The sequence below is a fragment of the Neoarius graeffei genome, chromosome 20 (genome assembly GCF_027579695.1).
Source record: "Neoarius graeffei isolate fNeoGra1 chromosome 20, fNeoGra1.pri, whole genome shotgun sequence".
Lineage (NCBI taxonomy): Eukaryota > Metazoa > Chordata > Actinopteri > Siluriformes > Ariidae > Neoarius > Neoarius graeffei.
Genome location: NC_083588.1, coordinates 48,433,506 through 48,450,387, shown reverse-complemented (window position 1 = coordinate 48,450,387; position 16,882 = coordinate 48,433,506). Strand labels below are relative to the sequence as shown.

At 43.7% G+C, this 16,882-nt stretch overlaps 1 long non-coding RNA gene across 1 annotated transcript; it reads right to left on the bottom strand.

The window, feature by feature from the left end:
• Nucleotides 1–5,700: 5,700 nt before the first annotated feature.
• Nucleotides 5,701–15,266, bottom strand: LOC132869311 (uncharacterized). Its single transcript, XR_009650931.1, has 4 exons — nt 15,149–15,266; nt 14,743–14,840; nt 12,636–12,712; nt 5,701–7,426 (listed from the first exon to the last, which is right to left on the bottom strand). It is a non-coding gene; the product is annotated as an uncharacterized LOC132869311 (long non-coding RNA).
• Between the last annotated feature and the right edge of the window lie 1,616 nt (nt 15,267–16,882).

Genomic DNA, 16,882 nt, shown 5'->3' with positions numbered 1-16,882 from the left:
TAAACACCATTAACAAAAGGCTTGACTAAACAGATATGTTTTCAGCCTAGACTTAAATGCTGAGACTGTGTCTGATTCCCGAACACTATTTGGAAGGCTGTTCCATAACTGTGGGGCTTTGTAAGAAAAGGCTCTGCCCGCTGATGTAGCCTTCACTATACGAGGTACCAGCAGATAGCCTGCACCTTTTGATCTAAGTAGGCGTGGCGGGTCATAGAGGAGCAGAAGTTCACTCAGGTACTGTGGTGCGAGACCATTTAGTGCTTTAAAGGCCAATAGTAGTATTTTATAATCAATACGAAATTTGATTGGGAGCCAATACAGTGTGGATAAGACAGGGGTGATGTGGTCATATTTTCTAGTTCTAGTAAGGACTCTTGCTGCTGCATTTTGAACTAACTGGAGCTTGTTTATGCACTTATTGGAACATCCAGACAGTAAGGCATTACAATAATCCAACCTGGAGGTAACGAAAGCATGAACTAGTTTTTCCACGTCATGTAGTGACATTAAATTTCTTATCTTAGCAATATTTCTGAGATGAAAGAAAGCTATCCGGGTGATGTTATTAATGTGAGTTTCGAATGAAAGACTGGGGTCAATAATCACTCCGAGGTCTTTTACTGCTGCACGTGAAGAAACAGAAAGGCCATCCAGAGTTACTGTGTAATCAGAAAACTTACTTCTAGCTGCATGTGGTCCTCGTACAAGTACTTCAGTCTTGTCAGAGTTAAGCAGAAGGAAATTAATAAGCATCCAGTGTCTAATGTCCTTTACACATTCCTCAGTTCTATTAAGCTGGTGTCTCTCATCAGGTTTTGCAGAAACATACAGCTGTGTGTCATCAGCATAAGAGTGGAAACTAATACAATGTTTATGAATAATATCACCCAGAGGTAACATATATAAAGAAAAAAGCAGTGGACCCAAGACAGAACCTTGTGGAACACCAAACTTTACCTCAGTACGTCTAGAAATATCACCATTTATATCAACATACTGATAACAATCAGTTAAATAAGACCTGAGCCAGGAGAGGGCCGTTCCCTTAACTCCCACAACATTTTCTAGTCTATCCAGAAGAATGGAATGATCAATGGTATCAAATGCTGCACTAAGGTCAAGCAACACAAGTAGCAAGACACAGCCCTGATCAGACGCCAACAGTAGGTTGTTTACTACTTTAACCAAAGCTGTCTCTGTGCTATGATTAGGTCTAAATCCTGACTGATACATTTCATGGATGTTATTCCTATGTAAATATGAGCATAACTGCTGTGCCACAGCTTTTTCAAGGATCTTGGAGATAAAGGGGAGGTTTGATATTGGCCGATAATAGGACAGCTGACAGGGATCAAGGTCAGGTTTTTTAATCAGGGGTTTGATAACTGCTAGTTTAAAGGATTTAGGTACATAGCCAATTGTAAGAGAAGAATTTATTATTTTTAGAAGTGGTTCAATTACTTCAGGTTATCTGTTTGAATAGATGTGTAGGTAAGGGATCTAGTATGCAAGTTGAGGCTTTTGATGCCGAGATTAATGAAAGTAATTCAGTTTCTTTTAGGGGAGTAAAACATTCTAATTGATGATGTGATACAGTTATATTGTTAACTACAGGGTCACTTACACTGTCTGACCTTAAATTAGTAGTTTGAATTTTTTGTCGGATATTCTCAATTTTGTCATTAAAAAAATTCATGAAGTCGTTGCTACTACATACTTCAGGTGTGCATGTGTCTATAGTGGACTTATTCCTGGTTAATTTTGCTACAGTATTAAATAGAAATCTAGGATTATTTTTGTTATCTTCTATTAGGGAGAGAGATATGTTGATCTCGCAGCACTAAGAGCTTTTCTATACTTCAGGAAGCTCTCCTTCCATGCTAATTTGAACGCTACCAATTTTGTTTGACGCCATTTACGTTCCAATTTTCGAGTGGTCTGTTTTAATGTGCGAGTGTCATCATTATACCAGGGTGTTAATTTTTTGTCTCTGACCATTTTCCTTTTAAGAGGAGCTACATTGTCTAAGGTATGGCAGAATGTTGACTCTAAGCATTCAGTTGCCTGATTAAGTTCTGCAGGGGCTGACAGTGACCCAATCAAAGTTGATAACTCTGGGAGATCATTTATAAAGCTCTGTGCAGTAGTTGACGTGAAAGTACGTTTAATACAGTAGCGTGGTGAGGTGCATATATTATTACTCAGACATATTTTGAATGAGAGGAGACAATGATCTGAGATAATTTCAGATTGTGGAAGTATGACTATATTGTCTACGTTTAACCCGAATGTTAGTATTAGATCGAGGGTGTGACCACCATTATGGGTCAGTCCTATGACATTCTGATTAATCCCCACTGAATCTAAAATGGACACAAACGCTGTTTTTAAAGGGTCTTCTGGGTTATCAAAGTGAATATTAAAATCTCCGACAACTAAAGCTTTGTCTAAGGAAATAACCAGATCTGAGATAAAATCTGCAAATTCAGAAAGAAACTCAGAATATGGCCCCGGGGGCCTGTAAATAATAAGTAATGGAATTAACTGGGTAGACTTATTTTTCGAGGCTACATACATTATATGAGTATGAAGAACTCCAAATGTATTAAATTTATAACCAGGTTTTTGTGTTACACCTAGATAATCATTATAAATAACCGTGATGCCTCCTCCTCTGCCAGTTAGACGAGGCTGGTGTATATAACTGTATCCAGGAGGACTTGCTTCATTTAATGCTATATATTCATTTGACTTAATCCATGTTTCAGTTAAACACAGTACATTAAACTCCTGATCAGTAATGAGTTCATTAACCATTAGTGCTTTAGATGTAAGAGATCTAATATTTAATAGCCCCACCTTTAGATCAATGGTGCTGGCAGCGGCTGTACAGTCAGTATGATCGAATTTTATATTCATTCGGTTACTGGAACAAACTCTCTGAATATTTCTACCTTTTTGTTTAGCTCGGGGAACAGACACAGTCTCGATGTAGTGGACCCTGAGTGACGACTCTGTGCAGCTAGCAGACAGTCGGTTTAGCCTGTTTGTCTGCTCCCTGGCCTTGGCTCTGGATTGTCAGAAATTAACTAGGCCTGTTCTGGGACTATGACCTATGCTGCAGGAAATGAGAGCAGCAACTTCCTGAGTGGGATGGATACCGTCCCACCCTAACAGGCCAGCAGTGCCCTCAAAATTACCCCAATTATCTATAAAGCCCACACTGTTTTCAGAGCACCACCTGGACAGCCAGCAGTTCAGCGACCAGGGTTTTTTCTAGAAAAATTTAGTATGAGGGCGCTCACCATGGCGAGGGAGCGAAGCGGGGGGGGGGGGATGGTGCTGGTTGTCCCCCCCCCCGCCATGCAAAGCCTTTGAAAAATGCTCCAATGGGACATTCTGAGGCTATCTGAGAGGGAAATTGTAACAAATTGTCTGTCAACATTGAAAAAGAAAGAAGTAATCTTCTTCTGCCCCGGACAGTCTTTGGCTTTCTTCCGCTTCGTGCCGCGGGATGACATCTTTAAATGCCCAAGTGTCAACAAAAACAACTCGCTAACTACTTCTGTCAAAAACTCCCACGCCGGTGGGTGAAAGGTCATTCAGTCTCGAGAAATCTCGCTCTACAAGTCAGCTGACCTTGTATGTAACCCATGTCAAATCTCGCGAGAGCAGCCGCGACAAGTAAACAACTAAACAACATGGTGCCTCAGTCTGGAAAACGCCAATTCGGATTGTTTTTGCACCGTCTGGCGGTGTATCTACTATGATTGGAATATTTTTGGAGCAATTATAACGTATTTGATGATCAGACACATTGTCACGTAGTGTTGCTGGGATGTTTTCACGGAGTCGGTAAGGGGGTGCACGCCGAGAGTAAGAGGGCGCAGCGCCCCTGTTCCCCCGTTTAGACGAAAGCCTGCAGCGACCATAACCTGCTGTAAGCTATATCGCCATGCCGCATTGGGATGGGGCCAGAGCATACTACAGCATCAGACATCGCCTTCGCTAATTTAAACACATCTACAAAGTTACTCTTAGTAACCTCAGACTGACGAAGGCGTATATCATTAGCTCCTGCATGGATAACTATCTTTGAGAACTTGTGCTTGCCTAGGACCCTAAAATTACCTGCTATGTCCGGCACCCTGGCTCCCGGTATACACCTGACTAAAGCTGCTGGTGCCCCTAAAGGCTGAGCTAATTTCACGTGCCGTATGATAAAGTCCCCTATAACCAGAGCTCTTTCAGGTTTCTCAGCGGGTGCATCACGAGGAGAGCAAACCTGTTCAACACGTGATGTGGAGAGGAGTGGTGCTCCCGTGGGCGAGCCTCAGCGGTAGCTTTGGCTTTCTGCTTATGCCACTGAGCCGTCACCCATTCGCCCTGCTGTAAGGGCTCTAATGCCAGAGTTGGGGGATTACTAACTCCACCTAGGGCATCCAGACTTTCCTCTACAGAAACTACACTGTTCTCATGCTCACTGACCTTCTCTAAAGCCTGGACACTAATCTGCACTTATCACAAATAAAGCTATCGCTAGCAATGGAGGAAGAATGACTAAACATCCTGCACTCAGCACACTGAACAGGCTGAAGGTGTGCCATGATGAAAGGATTCACGTACCTTAATCGAAGATCTGTCAATATTAAAGCAGACTTGTGAAATTCCTCTCTGCATTTAACCCATCTGAAGCAGTGAACACACACATACACGTGAGCAATGAGCACACACACATACCCAGAGCAGTGGGCAGCCATGCTAACAGCGCCCGGGGAGCAGTTGGGAGTTAGGTGCCTCACTCAAGGGCACCTCAGCCCAAGGCCGTCCCATATCAACCTAACTGCATGTCTTTGAATTGTGGGGGAAACCGGAGCACCCGGAGGAAACCCATACAGACACGGGGAGAACATGCAAACTCCACACAGAAAGGCCCCTGCCGGCCGCTGTGCTCAAACCCAGAACCTTCTTGCTGTGAGGCGACAGCGCTAACCACTTACACCACCGTGCCACCCACCTAAAGGCAGGCTAGATCCTTCCAAGAGGCCTCTACGTTATATTTTAAAACAATTCTTCACTTTTCGTGCACAGAACACACAAAATTCCCACAAGGAAACTTTACTGAGTGAAGGATGAGTGACATAAACTGTGTTCAGTCTGTGTTTCTTCTTTTGTTTCATTAAATGTCCCATTGAATTAATTCTATTGATTGTAATGTTCCAGGTGACATTACTAATCAAATCATACCATCTGAAATGGATTTAATGAGGAATATTATTCTGTAAATCAGAGAACCATGTGGATCAGACAGTATCACGAACCCCTGCAGTGTTTCTGCTCTTACTGTTTACTGCACATCCATTTAGTTTCATTTCACTTCAGCATTAATATGATTAGTCCTTGTATCTGAAGAAGCTGCCATATGCAAATGCACTATTAAGTTTAAGGTAATACAGTAGTATATAATACAGAGACACAGTTAAACACCATATTGCTATATTGGACAGGAGACTCCATGTGTGTAAAACTTAATTGTCAAAATTTCAATCTTTCTTCAGTAGATAAATGGTTTCTAATCTAATTAAAGTACTAATCCCACAGCCAGAGTCACTAACTGTGTCTAGATTTACATTTGAACCTCAAAGTTTAGCAATAACATTCAGGAGAATTGGGAATAAATCACACTGAACTCTCACATGGAAGCAAATAAATTTTTATTCGGATCTATTAAAAAAAAGAGAAAACAGTTAATTAAATGATGAAAACACTTTATTAAACATAGGGCGGCACGGTGGTGTAGTGGTTAGCGCTGTCGCCTCACAGCAAGAAGGTCCGGGTTCGAGCCCCGTGGCCGGTGAGGGCCTTTCTGTGTGGAGTTTGCATGTTCTCCCCGTGTCCGCGTGGGTTTCCTCCGGGTGCTCCGGTTTCCCCCACAGTCCAAAGACATGCAGGTTAGGTTAACTTGTGACTCTAAATTGACCATAGCTGTGAATGTGAATGGTTGTCTGTGTCTATGTGTCAGCCCTGTGATGACCTGGCGACTTGTCCAAGGTGTACCCCGCCTTTCGCCCGTAGTCAGCTGGGATAGGCTCCAGCTTGCCTGCGACCCTGTAGAACAGGATAAAGCGGCTAGAGATAATGAGATGAGATGAGAAGTTAGTTAGAATAAAATGTCTTTATTGTCACTGCACAAATGTACAATGAAATTTATTTCATCATATGAGAGCAAAGCCACTGCGTACATGCGTGCTGCCACTCTTGGGTACTTCAGCTCAAGGCCATCCCATGTTAACCTAACTGCATGTCTTTGGGGGAAACCGGAGCACCCGGAGGAAACCCATGCAGACACGGGGAGAACATGCAAACTCTATACAGAAAGGCCCCCGTCAGCCGCTGGGCTTGAACCTAGAACCTTCTTGCTGTGAGGTGACAGTGCTCACTACTACACCACCGTGCTGCCCTCAGTGTATGAAATGTAAAATAATGAAAGTTACATCTAATAAAACAGTTAAAAGTTGATATTATCAAAATTTAACAGTATAAGAAAACATTAAATATCTACTAAAGTCTAATCAACCTGAAAATGTAATAAATTGTTACAAGTATATAAAACATTCAACCTCTAATATAAAACTGACTGTATTTTAAAAAGTTATTTGTGTGAGTTTTCTCGTGCAATATTGACGATGAAGTCCTGATCATATTACCTTGCGCTTTGAACAACAAAAAGTTGTTATGGAAACTTTTCAGTTGAGTCTATGAACACACACACACACACACACACACACACACACACACACACACTTCTCTGTTCAGGGACATACATAGATTTATTTTATTCGCTTATATTCAGAATTGAGAATTTATCATGTATTATTACTTCTTAGATAATGAAGATTTTGAGATTTCAGATTTATTCCATTTAGAGCAGGTTTTATAAAACAGTAAATTAAAATTTAATCTTTAATCAGTGTAGTGTGCAGGTAAAGAGTAATACATTTGCATATGATTTGTTTGCATAAGCATGGAGAACAAATTTAATGTAGGATTACATAAAGGAACTGAGTTGTGTCAATCCCACTGTCCTGTCCCTCATAGTGTCCCTTCGTCACTCAGCTCCTACAGTCAAGGACTTTGGAATGTAGTCTTCATACCATAACCTTTCACATTTTCAGTTACAGTAATCATGTAAGTCCAAAAAGTCTGGTGCAGGAGCAGAGAAACAAGAAGACACAAGGGGGGGGGGGGAGTGAAAACCTAAATAGTCAGAGTGACATAAACCTGATGAAAGATTACGAGATGTGGTTATAATAGCAGTGGGCAGGGGCTAAAGGTCAGCAGGTTAGATGACGACGCACACTTTAGAGCTTCTAGTGAGCATCTCGAGATTGCCGTTCTGAGCCTGGATGACAGCAGCCACCACCTGGAAAGGTGCAGAGAAGAAAAGTTACACTGTGCAAATCAATCATGCTCATAAACTACAATTAACGACATGTAAGAATTAAAAAAATGAGTCTAGATTAGATTCTAACAAATGGAAAAAGACTTGATTGAATTGAATAGGAACAAACTGCATTGATCAAGAACAAATCTCACAGGACAGGAAATATGAAAATCTATACTGTACACTGAGCATTGGCATGCTTCTCGTATCACAAAATTCCTAAATTAAACAACAAATAAGGTAAACAAATAAGGTATCCAAAGCCAAATTGCTTTGGAAAGTGTCTTTAAGCATCGTGACTAAGAGGGGAAAAAAAGACACGCTGCAACATATTCTGCCTCTTATGCAAGGCTGACACTTGCACGATTCCGTGGCACACATTGGCACGACTCGAGTCGTGCCAGTGCGCAAACTAGTCGTAAACTGGCGTGAAGTGTGCGTAAACCCGTCGTGACTGCGTGCCATGTCGGGACGAGAATTTTGAAATGTTCAAAATTTTGGTCACGACAAAATTTCGCGACCGGGTCGTGAACTATGCGCAAACTGTTCGTGATCTCGTTGTGAACTCGTCGGGACGATGCGGGAGGATGCGTGCCAGTGCGTGGAAGTGCGCGCCATGCCACGACTGTCACGAACTGCCACGAATAGTTCACGAACAGCTCACATCGAGTTCACGAGTAGTTCACGACATGTTCACGAATTGGTGTGCGTCGCAGTGTGGCCGTGCCTTCCCACTGACACGGTCACGCATTGATAGCACAAGCAGTTCACGACTAGTTTACGCACTTCACGAACAGTTTGCGCATGCACGAGCAGTTCACGACGAGTTCACGAGCAGTTCACGACGAGTTCACGAGCAGTTCACGACTACTGCGCGACAGTGGCGCTTGCGTCGGTGCGGGGGTATATATAGGGCTTCCCGGACACTTCTCGCCATTCCAGAGATTACCAGCGAGGAGACAACTTATATCACAGAGACAACATGCCTAAAAAAACAAAGCAAACACGAGGAAGAGCAAAGCAGAGAAGGCCAGAAGCCGACAGGCCAGAGGCAGAGACCGCTGAGAGAGATCATTCCCCCCAGTCATCCATATCAAGTGTCGATGTTATCCCGGAGACACAGCAGGATCCACTCGAAAGCCAGAGACAGCCATCGAGTGAGGACGAGGCTACCAGGCAGCAGAAGAAGCGGGTCCGGGTGTCCAAGAAAGAAATCCCTGAGTACCGCTGGACAGAAGAGACCGAGTTGAGGTTGGCCGAGCTTGTGAAAGAGAACCCCCAGCTGTATGACAAGAAGCAGAAGGAGTGGCTCAACGTGGCGGCCAAGAACAGCCGGTGGGACCGAGTCGGAGAGCAGCTGGAGCCTCCTGCCACTGGTCCCCAATGCAAGAAGCACTACAAGAACATGAGAACCAGGGTGGGGAAGATTATGAAGAAGGAGAAGAAGAGTGGGGCTGGCCAGCCACAGAGGAGTGCCCGTGACGACCATATCATGGAGACCTGGAGTTTCCTGATGCAACACATCGTCCGGGGAGAGACAGTCCCCAGTGAGCAGTTTGCTGTCCCAGAGTCAGCTGCAATGATGACCAGCGACGATGACGATGATGAAGTGAAGTCCACAGGTTCCCAGAGCCAAGCATCTACTACCACCGGGAAGGGCAAGGGCAAGGGGAAGCGGTCCAGGCTACCAACAACAGAGACAGCCACCACAACCGCAGACACCAGAGTGACCCAGGGCGACCTCAGTGATGCAGTGAAGCAGGTGAGAATCCCAATGTCTACATGCAGATTGTATTCAAGTTTAATCCATTGCTCTTGACATGACGTGCAATATGTTGCATTGAAATGCTGTACTAAATTTTTCCAATGTTTGTATGTTTCAGATCCTCTCCAAAGCAGATTCCTTGGGGGCCAGCCACTCCTACACCGGCCAACAGAAGACCGTACATGATTTTGCGTGCCTGCTTGAAGGGCACATGCAGGGCATCCCGGAGAACTCCTGGCATGAATTCCAGATAGACTGCCTCAACCTTATCCACCGCTACAGGCAGCGGCGTCAGCTTTTCCAGCAGCCACAGCAACAACCACCCATGACCTGGCCAGCCCCACAGCAGCAGCAATCTTGGCAGCCCCCTCAGCAGCAGCAGTTCTGGCAGCAACCTCCAACCAGTCAGCCATCACCTCTAACCTGGATGCCGCCCCAGTCACCACAGTCTTCAGGCCAGTCCTCCTGGACCCGTACCATGGAGTGGGAACCAGGGATGCCACCTGCACCGTCAGCCACCCTTGTCCAGGCCCCTTCACCAACACCTTCAGTGTCGTCGTTGCTGTCAGCCACCTTCAAGACACCTGTAACACCACTCAGCTTCCCGGACCTGACCCCGGGGTCCGTCGACAGCAGCCTAGAGGGTATTTCACCCTCAACCCTCTTCACCTCCAAGGAACTCGACACACCACCAGTCCAATGGGTATCCTCAGGCAGCGGTACGAGCACCAGCAAGGACACTGAGTGAGAGACTTTACAAAGTGAGATACTTTTGGCAGTCAGAGCCATTGAGAGACTTCTAAATATTTGTAAATAGTTGGACTGCGATTTGTTGTTTGCTGTTTTCATGTTAATAGATTGTTATCTTATTTCAAAACACTTGTTTTTCTTCGTAACATTGAAATAAAGTTAAAGAGAAACGAAAACGAAAAAAAAAATGAAAAAGAAACGAAAAAATAAAGGACAATGAAAAAAAACTTCCCTCCCCCACTCCGGGCCCCCCCCCCCAAAAAAAGAAAAAGGAAACAAAAAAAACGAAAAAGAAATGAAAAGAAAGAGAAACGGAAAAGAAACGCAAGAAAGTCCCCTCACCCCCCAAAAAAAAACGAAATCCAAGAAAAGAAGGAAAGACACTCCCCTCCCCAACCCCAAAGACAAGAAAAAGAAAAGAGTGAGACACGAATAGATTTCTTTGTTTTTTTTTCTTCTTTTTTTGGGGGGGGGGTGGAGGAATCATCTTTTCTCATTATTTCTTTTCAGTGTTTTAATTTTTTTTCTTGCTTTTTTCTTTAATGTCTTTTATTTTCTATTCCTTCATGACTTTTTTTTGGGGGGGAGTTTCGTTTCTTTTATTTCAAAAATGGAACAACTGTGGATGCAGCTCATGAAGCTACTACCATTCTTTCTTGCCAAGGGACAGCACCAGCAGGGGACATGTAGTAATGTGACAGGTAGTCTCGCTGATCCTTTGCATCCTTCTGGGTATGATGGCCGGTTAGAGGCAGCAGCCCCTGCAGGTGTCGGTCAGTCCTCCATCCACCAGGGATCAGATCATGTGTGTCCGGATCTTCGCGGTCCACTTCTGAAATTGCGTGTGGGTATCTGATGAGGATGAGGTTGTGTATGACACAGGCGCACATGGTGATCAGGTTGATGGTGTCAGGGTGCTGATGCATCATCGTCAAGAAGCAACGGAACCTTTGACACAAAATTCCAAAGGCATTCTCCACGACACGTTGGGCACGAGACAACCTGTAGCTGTATATGCGTTCTCCTAGGACCTGTGACCAATGGGAGAATGGTTTCATCATCCAGGTTCGGAGAGCAAAGGCGTCATCCCCTACGAAGTGATAGGGCACTGGCTGGTCATCATTAGGGAGTGGTTCTGGTTGAGGCACTCCAGCTCTGTTCTCTTCTACAGCATCATGCAGGGAACAGTTACTCCATGTTCCTCCATCCGACGCACCACCCTCTGCCCCAACATCCACATAGAGGAACTTGTAGGCAGCATCTGCCACTGCCATCAGTACAATGCTGTGGAAGCCCTTGTAGTTGTAGTAGTAAGAGCCAGCATTGGGTGGCTTCTTCATGGCGATGTGCTTGCCATCCACAGCCCCCAGACAGTTGTGGTAGTTCCATCTGGAGCGGAACCTGGCAGCAACTTCCTTCCACTCCTCTTCAGTTTTGGGGCAGCGCAGCACTTCGTCCTTGTAGACTGCGATGATGGCTTTACACACCTCGGGTATGAACTTGCAGATGGTACTTGCTTCAACCCTGAAGCTGTACTGCAGACTTGGATAGGAATTTCCAGTGGCTAGGAAGCGGAGGGTGGCAGCCAGCTTGAGTCCAACTTGAAGCGGTTCCCTCATGAAGGTGGACTGCTTCTGGAGGCGAGGGGTTAACTTCTCTACCATCTCTTGGAACAGGTCAGGTGTGATTCTGAGGTAATTTTTGTAGCCCCTTTGATCTTCCTTGTGGAGTTCAGTCAGTAGACTGTCATACTGTCCAAACTTGTGCCTTCTGGTCAACCATTCCCGGACCCACACTTTCCTTTGTGTCTTTCTTCGAGGTGGGGTTGCCTTTTCTTGCTCTTCTGCCTCTTCCAGCCTTTTCTGCTGCTCTTCAACAATGGCTAGAGCAGCTGCCAGGTATAGGCATCTTCTCTTCTCTGCAATGATTGTGTCTCTGGTATTCAGCATGTTGTCTCTTCCACAGCCAATTCAAAAATGACCAGGGGTTGGGGAGGCCCCCTTTTTATATGGCGTGCCCAAGTCGGCACGACACCGTCCGAATTGCGCAAACTCGTCGTGCCAATGCGGGAAGTGCGTAAACTATGCGCAAACTATGCGTGAACTCGTCGTGCCAGTTCGTGAATGTGGACGGGCACGCATTCGTGAACTCGTCGTGAACTATGCGTGAACTAGTCGTGAACAGTGCGGGAGCCTCCCAGTTCGTGCCCCAAAATGGCACGACTTCATCTCATCTCATTATCTCTAGCCGCTTTATCCTTCTACAGGGTCGCAGGCAAGCTGGAGCCTATCCCAGCTGACTACGGGCGAAAGGCGGGGTACACCCTGGACAAGTCGCCAGGTCATCACAGGGCTGACACATAGACACAGACAACCATTCACACTCACATTCACACCTACGGTCAATTTAGAGTCACCAGTTAACCTAACCTGCATGTCTTTGGACTGTGGGGGAAACCGGAGCACCCGGAGGAAACCCACGCGGACACGGGGAGAACATGCAAACTCCGCACAGAAAGGCCCTCGCCGGCCACGGGGCTCGAACCTGGACCTTCTTGCTGTGAGGCGACAGCGCTAACCACTACACCACCGTGCCGCCCCATGGCACGACTTGCCACGACAAAATCGTGGCCAAAAGTCGTGCAAGTGTCAGCCTTGCATTAGTCACACTTACATCCTCCTCATAAGGAAATCCTCCCATCTTTAACTTGGAGAACACAAGATGGCCATCGATCTCAATCTCGAAGCATCCTGGACAGAAAGAAAGACAACTGCACTTTAACTCAGAACCATTAAATACTGAAATTCAGAAGCAGTGGTATTTATCGTCTACTGTATTGCTCTCTGTCAGCACAAAACAGCTAGATTTTCAGTGTCAAATCCATGTTGTGCCATGTGTATCATGCACTGCAGTTGAAATACATGTCAAATTACATTCATATCATGTGCAGTGAAATGTAGAGCCTGTTAATAATGCATGCTTTTATTATACTTTATATATTGTGGATACAAATGTGGTACCAGTATAAACCATATTAACTGTGAAACATACTGTATGAAACTGATTGTGTCTGATTTTCATGCACATTTTCTACTGTATATACATTTAATACATTAATATATACATATAATACATTTAAAAAAAAAACATCTTCAAATTTATCTTAAATCCCAAGCTACACTATATGGCCAAAAGTATGTGGGCACCTGACAATGACACCTATATGTTTTCCTTCCTTAAACTGCTGCCACAAAGTTGGAAGCACGCAATTGTGTAGGATGTCACAGGGCTGCCAACCATCCCATAAAATAACAGAATCATCCTGAAATTAAACGATGTGTTCTGTGTTGAACTGATACAGGGCACACATTGTTCTGTATTTTCGAGAATCAATTCAGTGCAAATCTACAGGAGAGAAATATTACAGATTAGACTATTAAGGGCGGGTGATTTGCTCTCCCTCAGCCTGTCTTATGTTATGTTCCACTACGCAAACAGAGGACGGTGTTCCTATGATACACAGTACAAGATTTAAAAATGGCAACCTCCAAGCTTAGTCTACCGGCAAAAAAAAAAAAAAAAAAATACAGAAGGGAATTGGAAAAAGACTAATTAATTAATTATTGCAACAGTTATTAATTGTTCTTTGGTTTAGATTTAATCTGAAATCAGAAATGTTTTTGCACCAGCTTTGTTTTATTTAAAAGAATGATATGTAAAATCGGTGTTTTGCACTCTTAAAAGAAAATTCTTGAATGTGAAAATGAATTCTAATAAAAATGATGTTTGCATGGTAGCACAGTGGTTAACACAGTCACCTCACAGAAAGGAGGTTCAGGGTTTGAACCTCATGGTCGACTGGGGCCTTTCTGTGTAGTTTACATGTTCATGTTGTGCCTGCGTGGATTTCCTCCCACAATCCAAAGACATGCAGATTAGATTAAATCTAATCCTCTAAATATTCTAATTTGCCTGTTGGGGCCTTTCACACAACATCATTGTAAATGTGGATTTATTCATGTGGCCATACTGCTGGGCAAGCTTTCTGTTGGATAATGACTGGCACAAGTGTACACGAGTGATTGTAAGCCCAGTTCAGTAAACATCTACAGATAAACTTGTAGAAGTTACATCTAAAAGAACAGTGCCAGAGACCTGTAGTGCTTTTGGATGTAATAACAGATAAGGTTACATAAAACAGGTAAGCCTGTTTTAACTTTTCACCACTTCTTGGTGAAACTAGAGAGTCAAGGAAAAGAGCGAGCTCTGGTTAAACGGGAAGACTGGATGCCAACAAAGCATTTCCATGTGTGCGGAAAACATGTTATATCAGGTTAGTGTGAAAGCTCTGTGCAACATTAAAATGTGGATCTGGATGTGGGCTTTGGATGTGATATATTTTATTAGACCTAATGCTTGGTGAGACTAACAGCATCTTTGTTATGTACTGATGATGTAGATGAGACTAAACACCATATAATATGCTAGATCTAGGCCCTGGCTTGTTTATTACTATTAGAAGTCCACGTTTGAGCTTATGTTTGTCATAATAAGGTATTTTTCATTGTTAAGAATTTCCCATAACTTTCTAGCATGCATGAAAGGTGCCTTGAAATATTGGTAGGCATCTGTACTTTTGTCTGCCCTTAGCACATTATTATTATACAGAGCTCTTCAGTCCTTGTTTCCATTTCAGGAAATTGGCAAGCTTTATATATATATATATATATAAATTTTTATTAATTCTAAAGAGAAGGTGTTGAAGAGACAGAGGTCCTACCTTTCCTCCCCATAGTCCCGTTCACCACAGCATCTGGAACTTTCCCTGTGATGGCGTGCTTCAGTCTGAAGAAGCGTCGTGAGTAGTATCAGCTAACCCTGCCGAGCATGCACGCACGCACGCACACACACACACAATGTTGAAGATGTTTACATGTCAGATATTAAAACGACTTCCCTCCCATTTCCTCTGAACTTTGTACCACACCGATAGTTTGTTTTGTTACTCCAGTGAAATGCTGTTGTCTCCAAAATCACTTCAGAATCCAGGACAAGTTTAAACACTGAGTTACAGCTACATCTGATTGGATGTACATTTTCTTACAGTGAGCTTCTATCTAGCTTTTCCAAACAAAAACAACCAAATAGGAAAAAGAAATAAAACAGATTAAGTGGCTTAATCTTACCAGTATTTGACTCTTACGGTCACCATTATTTTCCTCCTCTTTATGTTGACTCAGCTCTCGGCTTCTTCCTCTCGAATGACAGAGTTGCTCTCTCCACTTTTCATTTATGTTCAGGTAACTGCTGCATCACTCAGGCGGCATCTCTTTATACTGTAGGTTGGTAGCACCCATTCACACCAAAACCAATGCAAATTAGCCTGGCCCTGACGTCACCAATTGCCTCCGCTTTCCGGGATTTTCCTTATTTGGCTTACGCAGAACTGCAAAACCCATCACTTTTAGTAGACAAGCTGATTTATGAATATTCTCTGGACTAATTAACCCGTTGCTGTGGCAACTATCTAGACATGTCTGGTTTCCTTGGGTACTCGCACCAAAGCGGGGACCCTGTGACGGCAAGGCTATGACAGTGTCGCTACATATGTATCTGACTGATAACTCGTGTCCTGTCCGGATGGCTAGATTGAGTTCACGAGGTGTACAAGCAGTTTTGGGTGCCCAAAAACTTGATGCTGCTCTAGATCTACATGAATTCGCTTGCTGCCCTGACCAAACCCATGGTAAGAGGGTGTTATCCTCTCAACAATACTAAGTAGACATAATTATGTTATAGTATCATTGGTTCTGTTTCATATAGAAACATGGACAAAATGTACTCTAATAGAGACATTAAACTTAGCTTTACTCCTCCAAAATTTGCCTCTCAAAATGCGGGAAATAGTGTTTTAGAGGGTTAAAAATTCCAAAATTTCCCAGGGTGGGGGGTTGGGGAATGCCCCCGGACATTTGGCCCACCTTTGGCGCACAACACATCACCCCCCATCCAAAACTTCCTGCCGCCGCCTCTGTTGAAAGGTTGTGAACCCTTTAGAATTTTCTATATTTCTGCTTAAATATGACCTAAAACATCATCAGATTTTCACACAAGTCATAAAAGTAGATAAAGAGAACCCAGTTAAACAAATGAGACAAAATTATAATACTTGGTCTAATATTATAAAAATATTATACTATATTTATTGAGGAAAATGATCCAATATTACATATCTGTGAGTGGCAAAAGTATGTGAACCTTTGCTTTCAGTATCTGGTGTGACCCCCTTGTGCAGTAATAACTGCAACTAAATGTTTCCGGTAACTGTTGATCAGTCCTGCACACCGGCTTGGAGGAATTTTAGCCCATTCCTCTGTACAGAGCAGCTTCAACTCTGGGATGTTGGTGGGTTTTCTCACATGAACTGCTCGCTTCAGGTCCTTCCACAATATTTCGATTGGATTAAGGTCAGGACTTTGACTTGGCCACTCCAAAACATTAACTTTATTCTTCTTTAACCATTCTTTGGTAGAACGACTTGTGTGCTTAGGGTCGTTGTCTTGCTGCATGACCCACCTACTCTTGAGATTCAGTTCATGGACAGATGTCCTGACATTTTCCTTTAGAATTCGCTGGTATAATTCAGAATTCATTGTTCCATCAATGATGGCAAGCCGTCCTGGCCCAGATGCAGCAAAACAGGCCCAAACCATGATACTACCACCACCATGTTTCACAGATGGGATAAGGTTCTTATGCTGGAATGCAGTGTTTTCCTTTCTCCAAACATAATGCTTCTCATTTAAACCAAAAAGTTCTATTTCAGTCTCATCCATCCACAAAACATTTTTCCAACAGCCTTCTGGCTTGTTCACGTGATCTTTAGCAAACTGCAGACAAGCAGCAATGTTCCTTTTGGA